The sequence below is a fragment of the Natrix helvetica genome (genome assembly GCF_964273705.1).
Source record: "Natrix helvetica genome assembly, chromosome: 4".
NCBI classification, from domain to species: Eukaryota; Metazoa; Chordata; class Lepidosauria; order Squamata; family Natricidae; genus Natrix; species Natrix helvetica.
The window spans coordinates 16898276-16913813 of NC_138550.1; positions in this window are offsets into that span (position 1 = coordinate 16898276).

Sequence of the window (15538 nt, forward strand, 5' to 3'; positions counted from 1 at the left end):
AAACATTGAGTGACATGTCATTGAATAATTACTAAAAGCAGCTTCCTATCCATCTTTCCATCTCTCCATTTTTCTATTAACACTTGCTGCTTCATGGCAGCCAGAAAGGATGAACAAGGAATTATCATATTTTTTGAAGTATTAGATGCACCTTTTTCCCTCCTAAAAGAGGATGAAAATTTGGGTGCGTCTTATACACTGAATGTAGTCCCGCCCGCCCACCGGCCCCCACCCTTTGGTCTCTAACTCCCAGTAATTTACCTCCTTGCAGCAAACGGAGAAAATGGGGCTTGCAGAGGCTGCGATAGGCTATGGCAATCCCTGCAGCCTGAAACAGCTGATCATCAGCCTGTGCTTAAACTGAAATTGAAAGTGAAACTTGCTGTTTGCTGCAAGAGGCTAATTGCTGGGAAGCAGAGGCAGATTTTTTTCCTTCTAATTAAGCTAAACTGAAACAGGCTGTTTTCTGCAAGGAAGCAAGTGTATCTTCTTTTAAATAGCAGAGAATAACATATACTTCCAGAAAGCCACATCAATTTTAACAGCATCTGTACAAGTATAATCTGAAACGTAACACCGCAAACAACGTATATGTCTATACTGTTTGCTGCAAAGGGGCAAATTGCTCGGAGGCAGAGGCAGATTTCCCCCCCTTATTTTCCTCCCCAAAAGTTAGATGCTTCTTATACTTTGGAGCGCCTTATACTCCAAAAAATATGGTAAATATATCAAAATATTTAGAACTACAGATCTAATTTGCCTTTCTGGTTCTAATATTCTACTTTTCCAATAACATGTGTATATTTTTTAAAATTCAATCAACATTTTAAACCTTTTTATTTTTCTGCCTGGCGTATATCTGTTCACTTAAGCTCACCATACCATGGAATTATCTCCCTGTGAAGCGTTTTCCTATTACAATGATAGAATCGTGAACAATGTGACTATACATAGTTAGTGATACAAAGGAGACATTGGCCTAAGTTCAGTAGTCCTCGATTTACAACAGTTCATTTAGTGACTGTTCAAAGTTGCAAAGGCACTGGGAAAAAGTGACTTATGACTGTTTTTCACACTTGTGACCTTTGTAGCATCCCCATGGTCATGTGATCAAAATTCAGATGCTTGGTAACTGATTCATATTTATGACGGATGCAGTGTTCTGGGGTCGTCACGTGATCCCTTTTTGTGACCTTCAGACAAGCAAAGCCAATGGGGAAGCTAGATTCACTTAACAACAGGGTGACCCACTGATCAACTACAGCAATTCATTAAACAAATAGGGCAAAAAGGGGGCCAAAACCCGGTTGTAAAAGGGGCCAAAACTCACTTAACAAATGTTTCACTTAACAGCAGAAAATTTGGGCTCAATTGTGGTGATAAGTTGAGGACTACCTTTATTGATATGTCATCACGATGCTGTTACAACCTATACCACGTGAGCTTTTCTGTGTAAGGTATTCTCCATTTGTGTTGTGAGTAAGATTCCCAGAATTGTGAGAGTTGAGTGTTTATAGAATCCCATCTAGAGAACTCTAATCTTGAGTCAAAGTCTGTTTTACAGATTTTTGCATACATGCATACATACATACATACATACATACATACATACATACATTCAGTTTTAAAGAGAAGATAAAAACTAACAGCGATTAATGCCAAACCAAGAATACCAACAAAGAAAAGGATAGATAAGAAAAATAAAAACAGTATGGACAGTATTTCTTGGGAGTGTTAGGTTTCTAGGTTTAGTTACCACCATCTAGAGCACTGATTTCTTGATATGTTTTGCTGACAGCTGTAGCTGATCTGTTTTCTATGCCAAGGTCACTAATAGCAATAGCACTAAGACTTATATACCGCTTTACAGTGCTTTACAGCCCACTCTAAGCTGTTTACAGAGTCAGCCTATTGCCCCCAACAATCTGGGTCCTCATTTTACCCACCTAGGATAGTCAACCTTGAGCCTGGTGTGATTCGAACTGCCAAATTGCAGGCAGCCGGCAGTCAGCAGAAGTAGCCTGCAGTACTGCACTCTAACCACTGTGCCACTGTGGCTCAACCTCAAACCCTAAAGTCCCCTACTATCCAAAATTCTTACAACACAATTTAATCTGCACTGAAGCCTACATTTTAAACAAGTCAAGGTGGCGATTTTAGAAGGACGTTTGCTGTATGCTAAAGAGCAAGATAAAAATAAAAGGGCTGCAGTGTGAGAGATTGTAGGGATTTTTTTTTGGCGGGGGGGGGGGAGTATGACACAGTTGGTAATGAGATGGATAGTCACCAAAAAAACTCCAAAAAACCATGAGCAATTTAGACTCAATTTTAAGCAATGTGCTTTGGTCTGTAATATTGTTCATGAGAGGCGTGGTGGCTCAGTGGCTAAGAGGCTGAGCTTGTCAGTCAGAAAGATCAGCAGTTCAGCAGTTCGAATCCCTAGTGCCATGCAACCAAGTGAGCTCCCTTTACTTGTCCCAGCTTCTGCCAACCTAGCAGTTCAAAAGCATGCAAAAATGCCAGTAGAAAAATAGGGACCACTTTTGGTGGGAAGCTAACAACGTTCTGTGCACCTTCGGTGTTTAGTCATGATGGCCACATGACCACGGAGATGTCTTCGGATAGTGCTGGCTCTTCGACTTTGAAACGGAGATGAGCACTGCCCCCTAGAGTTGGGAACGACTAGCATATATGTGTGAGGGGAACCTTTAGGTTTACCTATTGTGCATTCAAAAACCATTTCCTAAGCATATCTTTTTCTGCATTTAAAGAGGCGGAACTATTCTACTCTACTCCCCTCTATCTACAATAGAAATTTCAGAGATGTTTCTTTTCTGATTGTATGTTCTATCTCAGAATGGTATTATTGTTTTCCTTTGGAGTTGTTCTTAATTTAATATTTATATATCATTGATTTCCAGGGTTTTGCTTTCTTCATAAAAGCCAATACACTCTATACCAATACACCAGTTTTATGACTGTCGCCTCCAGCATACATTTGTTTGATTATCACTGCATTGTTGTTTATTTCACTTCAAATTTTCTATATATGTAAGAGGAAAGTTTAAAAAGACTTCGGTACTGGTGCTTCTTGTGGCCACTAGCTTAGTCACTATCTACCTGCTATGGTGGATTAGAAATAGCACTTAGAGTTACATACAGAGGTGGGTTACTCCCGGTTCGGCCCGGATCAGGCAAACCAGTAGTAGCAGTGGCGGGAGGCTTCGCCCACCTGCCCAGACACTTCTGTGCATGCGCAAAAGTGTCACACATGCGTGCGAGCGGGCGCACATTGCACAAGCGAACTAGTAGTAAAAAAAATTGAAAACCCACCACTGATTAAATACTGCTTCGTAGTGCTTTACGGCATATTTTAAGTGGTTTACAGAGTCAGCATTGTTGCTCTCAACAAGCTGGGTCCCCATTTTGGCAACATTAGAAAGATGGAAGGCTGAGTCAACCTTGAACTGGGATCCAATCCCTAGCAGTGAACAGAACCAGCCTGCACAGTAAAAATGGCACCGCCACCACTCACTTTGTGAGAGTACTTATAAGATGCTCTCAAAATAACAATCACACCCCAAATATTTGAGGATCATTGAACTAGCACCGTGATGGGGTACCCATGGCACATGTGCGCAGGCCAGCTGATTTCTAGCCTTCCAGAGGGCCAGGCGAGGGGGCCGTTTTCTCCCTCCCCATGTTTCACGAAAACCTCCGGAGCCTAGAGAGGTGGGGGGAAAAAAGGCCCAATGGGCCAACCGAAAGTTCAGGAATGAACTTCCAGTTAGGCAGTTGGGCCATTTTTTGCCCTCCCTAGGCTTCAGGAAAGCCTCTGGAGCCTGGGGGGGGGGTGTTGCATATGCATGTGTGTGTGTGTGTGTGTGTGTTCGCGTGTACGTGCACAGGTGAGTTGGGCACACAGGTGTGCGATAGCATGCATGCACACACAATTTTGGCACGCCTTTAGAAAAAGGTTAGCCACCACTGAACTAGCACATTAGCAATATAAGAATTTATTGTTTTATTATTATTTTGTATTACTTTGTATTACTTTGTATTACAATATACAATACAATACAATAGCAGAGTTGGAAGGGACCGTGGAGGTCTTCTAGTCCAACCCCCTGTTTAGTCAGGAAACCCTCCACCACTTCAGACAAATAGTTATCCAACATCTTCTTAAAAACCTCTAGCGTTGAAGCATTCACAACTTCTAGAAGCAGGTTGTTCCACTGATTAATTGTTCTAACTGTCAGGAAGTTTCTCCTCAGTTCTAAGTTGCTTCTCTCCTTGATTAGTTTCCACCCATTGCTTCTTGTTCTGCCCTCAGGTGCCTTGGAGAATAGTTCGACTCCCTCTTCTTTGTGGCAACCCCTGAGATATTGGAACACTGCTATCATGTCTCCCCTAGTCCTTCTTTCTCTTAAGCTAGACATACCCAGTTCTGCAACCGTTCTTCATATGTTTTAGTCTCCAGTCCTCTAATCATCTTTGTTGCTCTTCTCTGCACTCTTTCTAGAGAATATATTACTTTATATTATTTTCTATTTATGGCAAGATGTTCAGGAAAACAAAATGTTGCTGCCTGCATCCTAGGGTTGAGAGAGAGGGTTTGACCCCAGGTCATCTAGTTGATTTTGTGCCTAAAGCAGGATTAGAACTCACAATCTCCCAGTTTCTAATCTGCGGTGTTTAACTGTTTTACCAAAGTGGCTTTTAATTTAAGTTCTATAATCGAATACATTTGGTTATACAATTGAGATGCAATAGTTAAAGGCCCCAAGCTAGGAAATGGGAGACTATGAGTTGCAATCTTGCCTTAGGCACAGTAAGCTTTATGACCTTGGTGCAATTAATTTCTCTCTAACTTAAGGAACAGGTAATAGCAAATACCTTCTTGTCCAAAAAAAAAAAAAAATCTGCATGGGCTTGTCCACATGGCTGCCAGGAATCAAGAATGACGTGATGATACTTAATATCAAAAACAATAACAACAGCAGCCCAGGAGAGTAGAGGGACAGCCCTTAAGGCTTACACATTCATATAAGAATAACTCTGTTGGTTCAGCAAATTTGTCCCAAAACATGTTTACTGTAACAGAAAGGCATATTCACTTGTCTAAGATGTAGTCTGTGGTTTGGCATCAACCATCAAAAATCCTGTATTAGCCAAGCCAACTTCCCTAGAGAGTTCTTCTTTAGCTTTAAAATGTTTCTGATGTGCACATTTTTCTTTGAATGGTTTAAAATGGAAAGTCAATAGTCCTTAAAGGAGATAGAATTAACAATACTAGTTACCCATTTTTAAAGGATGGATGGATGGATGGATGGATGGATAGATAGATAGATAGATAGATAGATAGATAGATAGATAAAGATAGATGTTGTTGCTGTTGTTAGTTGCAAAGTTGTGTCTGACCCATCGCAACCCCATGGACAACATTCCTCCAGACCTTCCTGCACCATCCCCCAGAGTCTGCTTCAGTGACTCCATCCATCCACCTCATTCTCTGTCGTCCCCTTCTTCTTTTGCCCTCAATCTTTCCCAGCATTAGGCTCTTCTCCAGTGACAACTGCGTGGACAGTACCAAAAAATAAATAGATAGATAGATGATAGATAGATAGATAGATAGATAGATAGATAGATAGATAGGTAGGTAGGTAGGTAGGTAGGTAGGTAGGTAGGTAGAATGAACATAGAATAATAGAGTTGCACTCTATATCATTTCACACAAATGGTTGTTCAGTCTCTTTTTGAAAACCTTCAGTGATGGATCGTCCATGACTTCTGAATGCAAGCTATTCCATTGGTTAATTTCTCTCACTGTTGGGGAATTTGTTCTTACTTTTAGGTTGCTTCGTTCCTTGGTTAATTCCCAACCATTGTTTCTTGTCTTGCCTTTTGGTGCTTTGGAAAATACATATGTGAAAGAATTGCTTGTAGATAGAGATAGGAGAGAGAGAGAGAGAGAGATTGATTCAATACCTCTTCATCTTTTGAATCAGAAGAACACCCGTTAACCTGCTGAAGAATGCCTGGATTTGTTAGGAACCTAGATGAGTGCCAATGAATTCACTGAGGATTCCAGCAAGATGGTAATCTTAGGAGCTGATAATTAACTTGTTTAAGATTTTGTTGTCAGCCTATCTTAGATAGGATCAGCCACTCTGAAAGGCCCATTAGTTACCCTCAAACAGCTAAACCCAGGCTGGCAAAACACAGTTGCTATTATCACTACACCCAAACAAATAGACACATTATTGCTTATCTTGATAGACTAGTATGCTAGGACAATGGCCAGCAATAATGGGAGCACAGAGAATGAGCTGGATTTGAATTATCAGACTTTGACAACAAGATCAAAAGCAGGTAAATATATTCATTTCTGAACTGGAGGAGTTGTAAGATCAATATGGCCATTCACAACCCATGGCACCCTTCAAATATCTTGGACTGAAATGTCTTCATCTTTAGCTATGAGTTGACATATTCCCAAGGAGAAGGGTAATCAATGGTTTCTTTGGGATTTCTAACACATTGAGCAGATTATTTAAGGCAGATTATTCAGCACAAAAGAGACTAAAACTACTGGCTATTCCCAAGGGGATTGTGAGGTTTAGAAAGATAGTGAATTTCTAAACGTTCTGAATTGCAGAAATTGTCGTTTTCGACAAATTACAAGAATGCGCATCCAATTTTAGCATTGCTGAATTCATGAACAGAGCGACAATACTGCATTAACACTACACGCTGAACAAGATCAATTACAAACCTATTAGCTCCATTTAAACCATACCCTAAGCTTGAATTTTAACTGGTTTTGTTTTGTTTCATTTCTCACAACCTACCATATTGTGTGAACGTGTTTTGTTAGTTAAAGAGTCTATGAATTATGCTAACTCAGAAAATGGAAAAGTCAACCACCAAAGTATGCGAGCACAGCCTATGGTTTTAATTGCTATTCAAGGTAAAATACTCCATTGAAACATTCGCTCTGAATCTGGAAGAGCTGAAAATTAATGTGGACTTTGGAAAACCATTGTGGATATGCCTACAGGGTCTAAGCCTTTGTCACCAGAATGGCAAAAGCTGGGTTGCACTATTGTAATGCAATCTCTCCACTTTCATATATATTTCATTATGAGCCATGATAGCACGGTGGTTCATAATACAATCGCAGAGTTGGAAGGGACCTTGGAGGTCTTCTAATCCAACCCCCTGCCTAGGCAGGAAACCCTATACCGTTAGAATGCAGCATTGCAGGCTAATTCTGCTGATTGCCAGGGGTTTCATCCAGGGGTGGGTTCTGGCAGTAACTAATGCTGGTTCGCTCATGGGCACACTGTGGGCGTGCTCTTCATGTGTGCACCCTTGATGCGTGCTGTGCACACATGCACAGTGCAATAAAAAATGTTCTGCGCATGTGCAGAAGCGAAAAACAAGATGGCGCCACCATAGGCGCCACCCAGAGAACCGGTTCGGGGGCGTGACAGGCCTGGGTCGCTGCTGGTTTCAAGCGACCCAGGCAGCCAAACCACTACCGGTTCGACTGAACCAGTCCGAACTGGTAGGAACCCACCACTGGTTTGATCCTCAACAATTCAAGGTTGACTCAGTCTTCCACCCTTCCAAGGTCGGTAAAATGAGGACCCAGATTGCCTGTTGATATAAAGGGAGCAGTAACAGTCTTCCAGGACACAGAATAACCTACTCAGATCAGTGTCATTGTTGTCTAACATTTTCAAACTTTTTGAAGTGGAGGTTCAGTCCATCCTATTTTTCCTCTGTATATTGCAGTAAAAAGTCTGCACATTTTTTTTTTGTGCCAATTATTGTGGTCTCGAATCCTTACAAATTATGGAAGCCATCCATTTTCAAAATGGTGGCAGGTGTTGCTGCAGCTAGAGCACAAGATAATTATGTGGGGAGTATGATCTGATTTTATTCAAGGGGACATTTATTTTAACAAGAGGAGTAATTCGTTACTTTTATGGACCTTTTAATCTCTTTCTAACACTCTTATATTTCTAGGCCATCTGCTTTCAATTTCATTTGACCAGCAGAAGATTAGGAGGAACCGATGAGGTTATGAGGTTCACCTGGAACAATTGCTGGGACTTGGTGTTAGGTCCAGATGAGAAATTGTGTTGTAGACATGTATAAATATTTTGGAATGCAATGTTCCCCAAATCATAGCTATGTTTGAATTGAGAACCGAATTAAGTGTTATATGAAGTGAAATATAGCAACCATCTTATATATGCTTCAGTAAAGTGAATATTCAATCAAGTTAAATTCTCTCTCCTTCTTCATCTGGATCCATCACTTTTATACAATTTCTGAAGCAATCCTGGAACTAGCTACAATAGAGGAATATGATATAAATAAATGGCGTTTGCAAGAAAGCACTTTTTTTGTTTTTCTCTGGACCTTTCTGGTTGTGGCTCTCCTTCACTGTTTAATTTATATCACTTATAGCAATTTTATATTCCATATTCCATCTCTATTCCATATTTCCATTTTTGCTTAACCAGCTCCAAACCAAATTATGCATGATATTAAAAACATATTTTTGTTTCGAAGTGCAGGGTTTAAAAAATTAATGGTCAGTGAGATTCTGCCAAGACTTCCAGAGATACATTACAAAGAATTGCATTTGAGACAATAAGGGGGTCTAATCCCTGCTGAAGTCCCAGCGGAGAAAAGGAAATTGTTGTTTCATTTACGCAAAAATGCTTTACAATACAATACAATAGCAGAGTTGGAAGGGACCTTGGAGTTTTCCTGCCTAGGCAGGAAACCCTATACCATTTCAGACAAATGCATATCCAACATATTCCCAAAGACTTCCAGTATTAGGGCATTCACAACCTCTGGAGGCAAGCTGCTCCATTGATTAATTGTTCTAACTGTCAGAAAATTTCTCCTCAGTTCTAAGTTGCTTCTCTCCTTGATTAGTTTCCACCCATTGCTTCTTGTTCTACACTCAGGTGCTTTGGAGAATAGCTTAACTCCCTCTTGTTTCTGGCAGCCCCTGAGATATTAGAACACTGCCATCATGTCTCCCCTTGTCCTTCTTTTCATTAAACTAGACATACCCAGTTCCTGCAACCTTCCTCATATGTTTTAGCCTCCAGTCCCCTAATCATCTTTGTTGCTCTTCTCTGCACTCTTTTTAGAGTCTCCACATCTTTTTTACATCATGGCGACCAAAAGTGAATGCAATTTTCCAAGTGTGGCCTTACCAAAGCATTATAAAGTGGTATTAACCCTTCACGTGATCTTGATTCTATCCCTCTGTTTATGCAGCCTAGAACTGTGTTGGCTTTTTTGGCAGCTGCCAAAAGGGAGCAGAAATTTAATGACAGAGGCAAGGCAAAGAGTTGAATTCTACACACAAAAGTACACACAAATTTTCTTTTCTAAAAATAGAAGTATGGCAGGGGTTCAACAGCACATGTAGTCTAACCCTAAATCAGTAGTATTTTATCCTCTATTACAGGGCTGTTAAACTCATGGCCAATGGGTTGGATGTGTCATGTGCTGGCCATGCTCCCATCCAATTTAACGAAAGGGGGGAAAGTCCCAATACATCACGTGATGATGCCGTGATGATGTCAGTTTGACACCTCTGCTCTATTACAATTGAAATGAAAGTTTGGTTTCATTGGTACATTGCCTTAATTTCTAACTAGAGAGAAAGTGTGGAAGTTGTTCTATTTGTTTATATCCATATCAATCCTCCCCCCTCTCCCTCTCCATCTCCATCTATCAGAATTGTGTAACAGAGCATAGGCTAAAGGTGGACTTGGGAAGAAATGTAGACCTCTAATTGTGACAACACTGAAAGGAGTAGGGCTGAAAATTTCTCAATCCCATCATTGGGAAATTAGGGGAAGTTAAGAAGTACCTGGAATTCAATTGCGCTGAGACCAGGTTGAATCTCTCCTCATACTGACAGACATACAGAACACAAGGTGTACTTTGTACAAGTCAGGATAGGGCCACGTGCGTCTATCACAACCCTATTTGCAACCCCCAAACATTCAAGATTCTCCTACTGAAATGTCGGGACAAAAGGACTAAATTCAACTTTAACCACCCCATGTCATTAGCTATAGCATTGATCAGCATTAGAACAATTAATCAGTGGAACAACTTGCCTCCAGAAGTTGTGAATGTTCCAACATCTATTTCAAGCTATTTAGCTCTCATCAGCTAGCCATACCTTTACTGGGATTTGAACCTGGGCTGTTTTTACATGTTAGGCAGTTGTATTAGCCACTAAGCCACAAGCTCTCCTCCCTTATCAGCTGAGCCAAGGAAATAAGTAAGTGTTATGTCAAAGCACCTGGTATGCCCAAATATGGGAGGGAGCATACTGCTTCTCTTTTGCCTTTCAGCTCCACCTTAGGAGCCTTCCAGGCAGGAAACCATTTTTGTGTTGCATTTGTGCTGATAAATAAATAGAGACTAGTATAGATCTATTTCAAGCTATTTAGCTCTCATCAGCTAGCCATACCCTTACTGGGATTTGAACCTGGGCTGTTTTTACATGTTAGGCAGTTGTATTAGCCACTAAGCCACAATCTCTCTGCCTTTATCAGCTGAGCCAAGGAAATAAATAAGTGTTATCCTAAGTATTCTAATCCAACCACTTGCAACAGCCCAGGTTCAAATCTCAGTAAGGGTATGGCTAGCTGATTAGAGCTAAATAGCTTGAAATAGATATATACTAGTCTCTCTTTATTTATTTATCAGCACAAATGCAACACACACACACACACAAGATTGCATTAACAGAGGGATAGAAGATCACATAAAGTGTTAGTGTCACTTTATAATGCATTGGTAAGACTGGTTACACTGGTTCTTCATTTGTAGAAGCTAGGTCATTAAAATTGTCATAGAAAAGAACATTCCAATGATAAGATGTCCCATTAACCGAGGATCAACAGTGATCAATGCTACTAGGCTAATGAAGTATGGTGGTTAAAGTTGAATTAGTACAGCAGATTCAAGATTCCCCGCAACCAGAGCTAATCACTTTCTCTCAATCCAACCCTATCTCATAGAATTCTTGTAGATGAAGGATGGAATGAGAAAGAATGTCTGTATATTCTGCCTTTTTTCTTGAGTCAAATACAGTAATAAATCAATATAATGCTTTATGTGTTTTTTTTTTAAAAAAAGAAATGGCCTGTGTAAAGCCCACATCCAAAATAATCCTCTCCTTAATATACTTCTGCAATCCCTTACAATCTAATTCTACTATTTTATGCTCTGAAATTCCACAAAACATCCAACTCAAACAACCTCTTATACAATAGTTATGAATATTCCTTCATGCCTAGGCAATGCTATTTTTCCACTAAGAGTGAGTCAAGCTGAATTCTGCTCTGTTTTTTTTAAAAAAAACCAAACATATTTGGTTTATTACCTCATTGATGTGTCGTTGTTGTTTTTAACACTTCTTTCTAATGTCAGAAAACACAGCCAGTGCTTGGCTGATCTCTTGGGAATTCACCCCTTTTGTGTGCACAATTCTTGTGTGAAACCAGGAGAGGAAAAAAAAAGACTTATAAAGTCAGGCTTCCTGAATTTTCAAGACATTCAGTAACAACTCTCATTGTGGATCACTGTATGGGATTGTTCCTGGGGAATATTTTTTTTAAATGAAACAGGATACATTTGAGGGAATGTTAGTATGCTCAATTAGTTGCTCATCGAATTCATCTTTTCCAGTTCCAGTGATCCATTTCGTTATTCCTTCTGCCCAGCTGTTATGAACAGATGCACACACTGTACGTTACTGAGGATTCTGGAAAATTCTCCAAATGAGCATTAGCTTTCCTGTTGTTGTGAAGGAATCCTAGAAGATGCCAATCTAGCGTGATTCCAATGACCTCTTCAGATTCTCCCAAGGACAATACAGGCAGATTTATTGGCAAGTGGTTTTCTTAGAATTCGGCTAGCAAGAAATGATTGATAGTTTGGAGTTGAGGTTTTATTTATTTAGGTTTTTTTGGGGGAAGAATAGTTTTCTATTTTTAACAAAATGTATATATCTCAATATATTATGAATCTATTGCTAGATAGATAGATAGATAGATAGATAGATAGATAGATAGATAGATAGATAGATATAGATATAGATAGATATAGATATAGATATATAGATACACACACACACACACACACACACACACACACACACACACACACACACACACACACACACACATATATATATATATATATATATATATATATATATATATATATATATATATGCTGGTTTTGTTGTATTCGGGTCTTTTCCCGTGTAAGGTTGAGATTGTCTTTGCAACGTTTCGGCAGGATCTCACCTGCCATCTTCAAGCGTGGGCTTAAAATGGGAACGGAGTTGCCGTCTTTCTGTAAGTCTTGGTGGGAGGGGATGGGGTGCTGGCTTTGTTTCAGTAAGTGGAATGATTGGTTGTGTGGTTGTATCATGATTGGTAGATTGGTGCTGATTGGTGCAGGCTGTGTGTGCATTGTTGTTTTGTATTGTAACGGCCTGGGTGGTGGGTGGTGTTTGTTTGTTGGCGAGGGCTGGTTTCCAGATGTTTGGTAGGCGGGAGGTATCATCACGTTTGTTCATGCTGTGGGGGTGTTTCTCTATTTCGATGGCTTCCATGATTATTCTCTTGTGGAGGTGTTCTGTTTTGGAGATTAACCTGGCTCCTTCAAAGTTGATTTCATGTCCTGTAGCTTTAAGGTTCTGGAAAAGGGAAGAAGTTTTTTTCTTTTTTTCTTACTGTGTTCTTGTGTTCTGTGATGCGTGCATTTATCCTCCTGTTTATTTGTCCTATGTATATTGCTGGGCAGATTTTGCATGGTATTTCGTAGACTCCTTGGTTTTCTAGCTGGATTTTGTCTTTGGGGTTTCTTAAGATGTTGGCTATTTTTTGGTCAGTGGTGAAGGCTGTCCTGATATTGTGCTTGTGGAGAACTTTGCTGATTTTATCTGTGGTGCCTTTGATGTAAGGGAGGAGGGCGATGCCATTGTCCTGTTCTGTGTCTTGGTTTTTGGGGGGAGTCTCCTTTTGGATTAGGTTGGTGATTGTTTTTCTTTGGAATCCATTGGAGATTAATACATTTGTGAGTTTGTGTAATTCAGTTTTCAGGTGGTCTTTGTCGGCTAGGCATTTGGTTCTGGAGATGAGGGTCTTGGCTACAGAGTTGATCTGTGCAGGGTGGTGATGGGATTGTGCATTTAAGTAGCGGTTGGTGTGTGTTTTTTTCTGGTAGATGGTGTGTCCTAGGGAACCATTGGGTTTTTTGTAGATTAGGACATCCAGAAAGGGAAGTTGGTTGTTTGCTTCTATTTCCATGGTGAATTGTATTTTGGGGTGTAGGCTGTTGAGATGTGTGAGGAAGTTGTCCAGTTTTTCTTTTCCGTGTGGCCAAATCACGAAAGTGTCATTAACATATCTAAGCCAGAGTTTGGGTTTGTGTTCAGATTTGCCTAAGGCGTTGGTTTCAAAATGTTCCATGTATAAGTTTGCAATGACAGGTGAGAGGGGTGATCCCATGGGTGCTCCTTCTATCTGTTTGTATCTTTGTCCATTATGGATGAAGTATATGTTGGTTAGGCAGTGGTTGGTCAGGTCCAGAATGTGTTTAGGGGGGTTGTGTTTTTTCTGGATGGCTGTCAAGGCTTCTTTTATCCATTGGATCTATTTTCTTTGGAATCCATCCACCTGAAAACTGAATTACACAAACTCACAAATGCTCCAGTGTGCAGAATAAAAATGAAAGAGCCGGGTTGGTGCAGTGGTTAGAATGCACTACTGCAGGTTACTTCTGCTGACTACTGGCTGACTGCAATTTGACAGATTAAATGTCACCAGGTTCAAGGTTGATTCAGTCTTCCATCCTTCCAAGGTCAGTAAAATGAGGGCAATATGCAGCCGCTATAAACTGCTTAATATGTCTCAATGCTATTGCTGGAGGACTGAAGGCTAAAACATATGAAGAACGGTTGCAGGAACTGGGTATGTCTAGTTTAATAGAAAGAAGGACTAGGGGAGACATGATAGCATTGTTCCAATATCTCAGGGGTTGCCACAAAGAAGAGGGAGTCAACCTGTTCTCAAAAGCATCTGAGGGCAGGACAAGAAGCAATGGGTGGAAACTAATCAAGGAGAGAAGCAACCTAGAACTAAGGAGAAATTTCCTGACAGTTAGAACAATTACTGTAATCAGTGGAACAACTCCAGAAGTTGTAAATGCTCCAACACTGGAAGTTTTAAAGAAGAAATTGGATAACCATTTGTCTCAAATGGTATAGGGTTTCCTGCCTAAGAAGGGGGTTGGACTAGAAGACCTCCAAGGTCCCTTCCAACTCTGTTATTCTGCTGTTTCTATTTTCTTCAAAATATCATGTTTGTCTTCAGTGGTCTTCCTTTACAAAATGCTTCATACAGAAAGCTGTCAACTTAAAACAGTTGGTTTTGTGACTTTTCAAAGTTCCAAAAAAGGCGCAGAAAAAAGTGACTTATGACCAATTTTTACACTTACAACCATTGCAGCATCCCCATGCGATCAAAAGTCAGATGCTTGGCAACTGATTTATATTTATGACGGTTTTAATATCCAGGGGTCATGTGATCACTTTCTGTAACCTTCTGACCAGCAAAGTCAATGAGGAAGATTTAGGTTACAAGTGTGTTACTTAACTTAACAGCTGCAGGGATTCATTAAACAGCTAAGGTAAGAAAGATCCTGAAATGGGGCAAAACTCTCTTAACAATTGTCTTGTTAACAACAGAAATTTTGAACTCAATTGTAGTCCTAAATTGAGGATTACCTGTAATATATAAGAGATGCATACTTCTTGAATTACAAATTTTAAAAAAAGATTGTTTTCTTCTATCTGTGGTTTCCAGCCTGGGCACTTTTTAAAAATGCATGGACTTTCAATTTCCAAAATCTTCCAACCAGCAGAACCACTAGGAAATAAATTTATTTATTTATTTATTTATTTATTTATTTATTTATTTATTTATTTATTTATTTATTTATTTATTTATTTATTTATTATTTATTTATTTACTGCGCTTCTAGACCGCCCCCTCTCCCAAAAGGGACTCGGGGCGGTGTACAGTCCATACAAAGAATACATCACAATATAATAAGTAGGTAAAGTTAAATATGGAGGAGGTTAAAAAGAGAGTTAAAAAGACTTCTGAGATTGGAGAAGGCTGACTTACTGCATTTTGTTTTTCTTATTCTTGTTTCAAGTAGAGGCTTGATTCTGATTAATTGTTATTATAGATCTCTTTTTGATAGGGCTATGGGTGACAAATATCGGTGTTGATAAATGGACACTACATTTGAAAGGGTGATGTCATATCTTCCACAACAACTGCAGAAAGAGGTCAGAAAGTATGATTCTGCTTGGAAACAGGGAGCCACTCTATTAATTGTGTGCAATGGGGTTGGACCCGAGTGGCGCGGTGGCCTAGAGATGGTGCTCTCGCCTCACAAT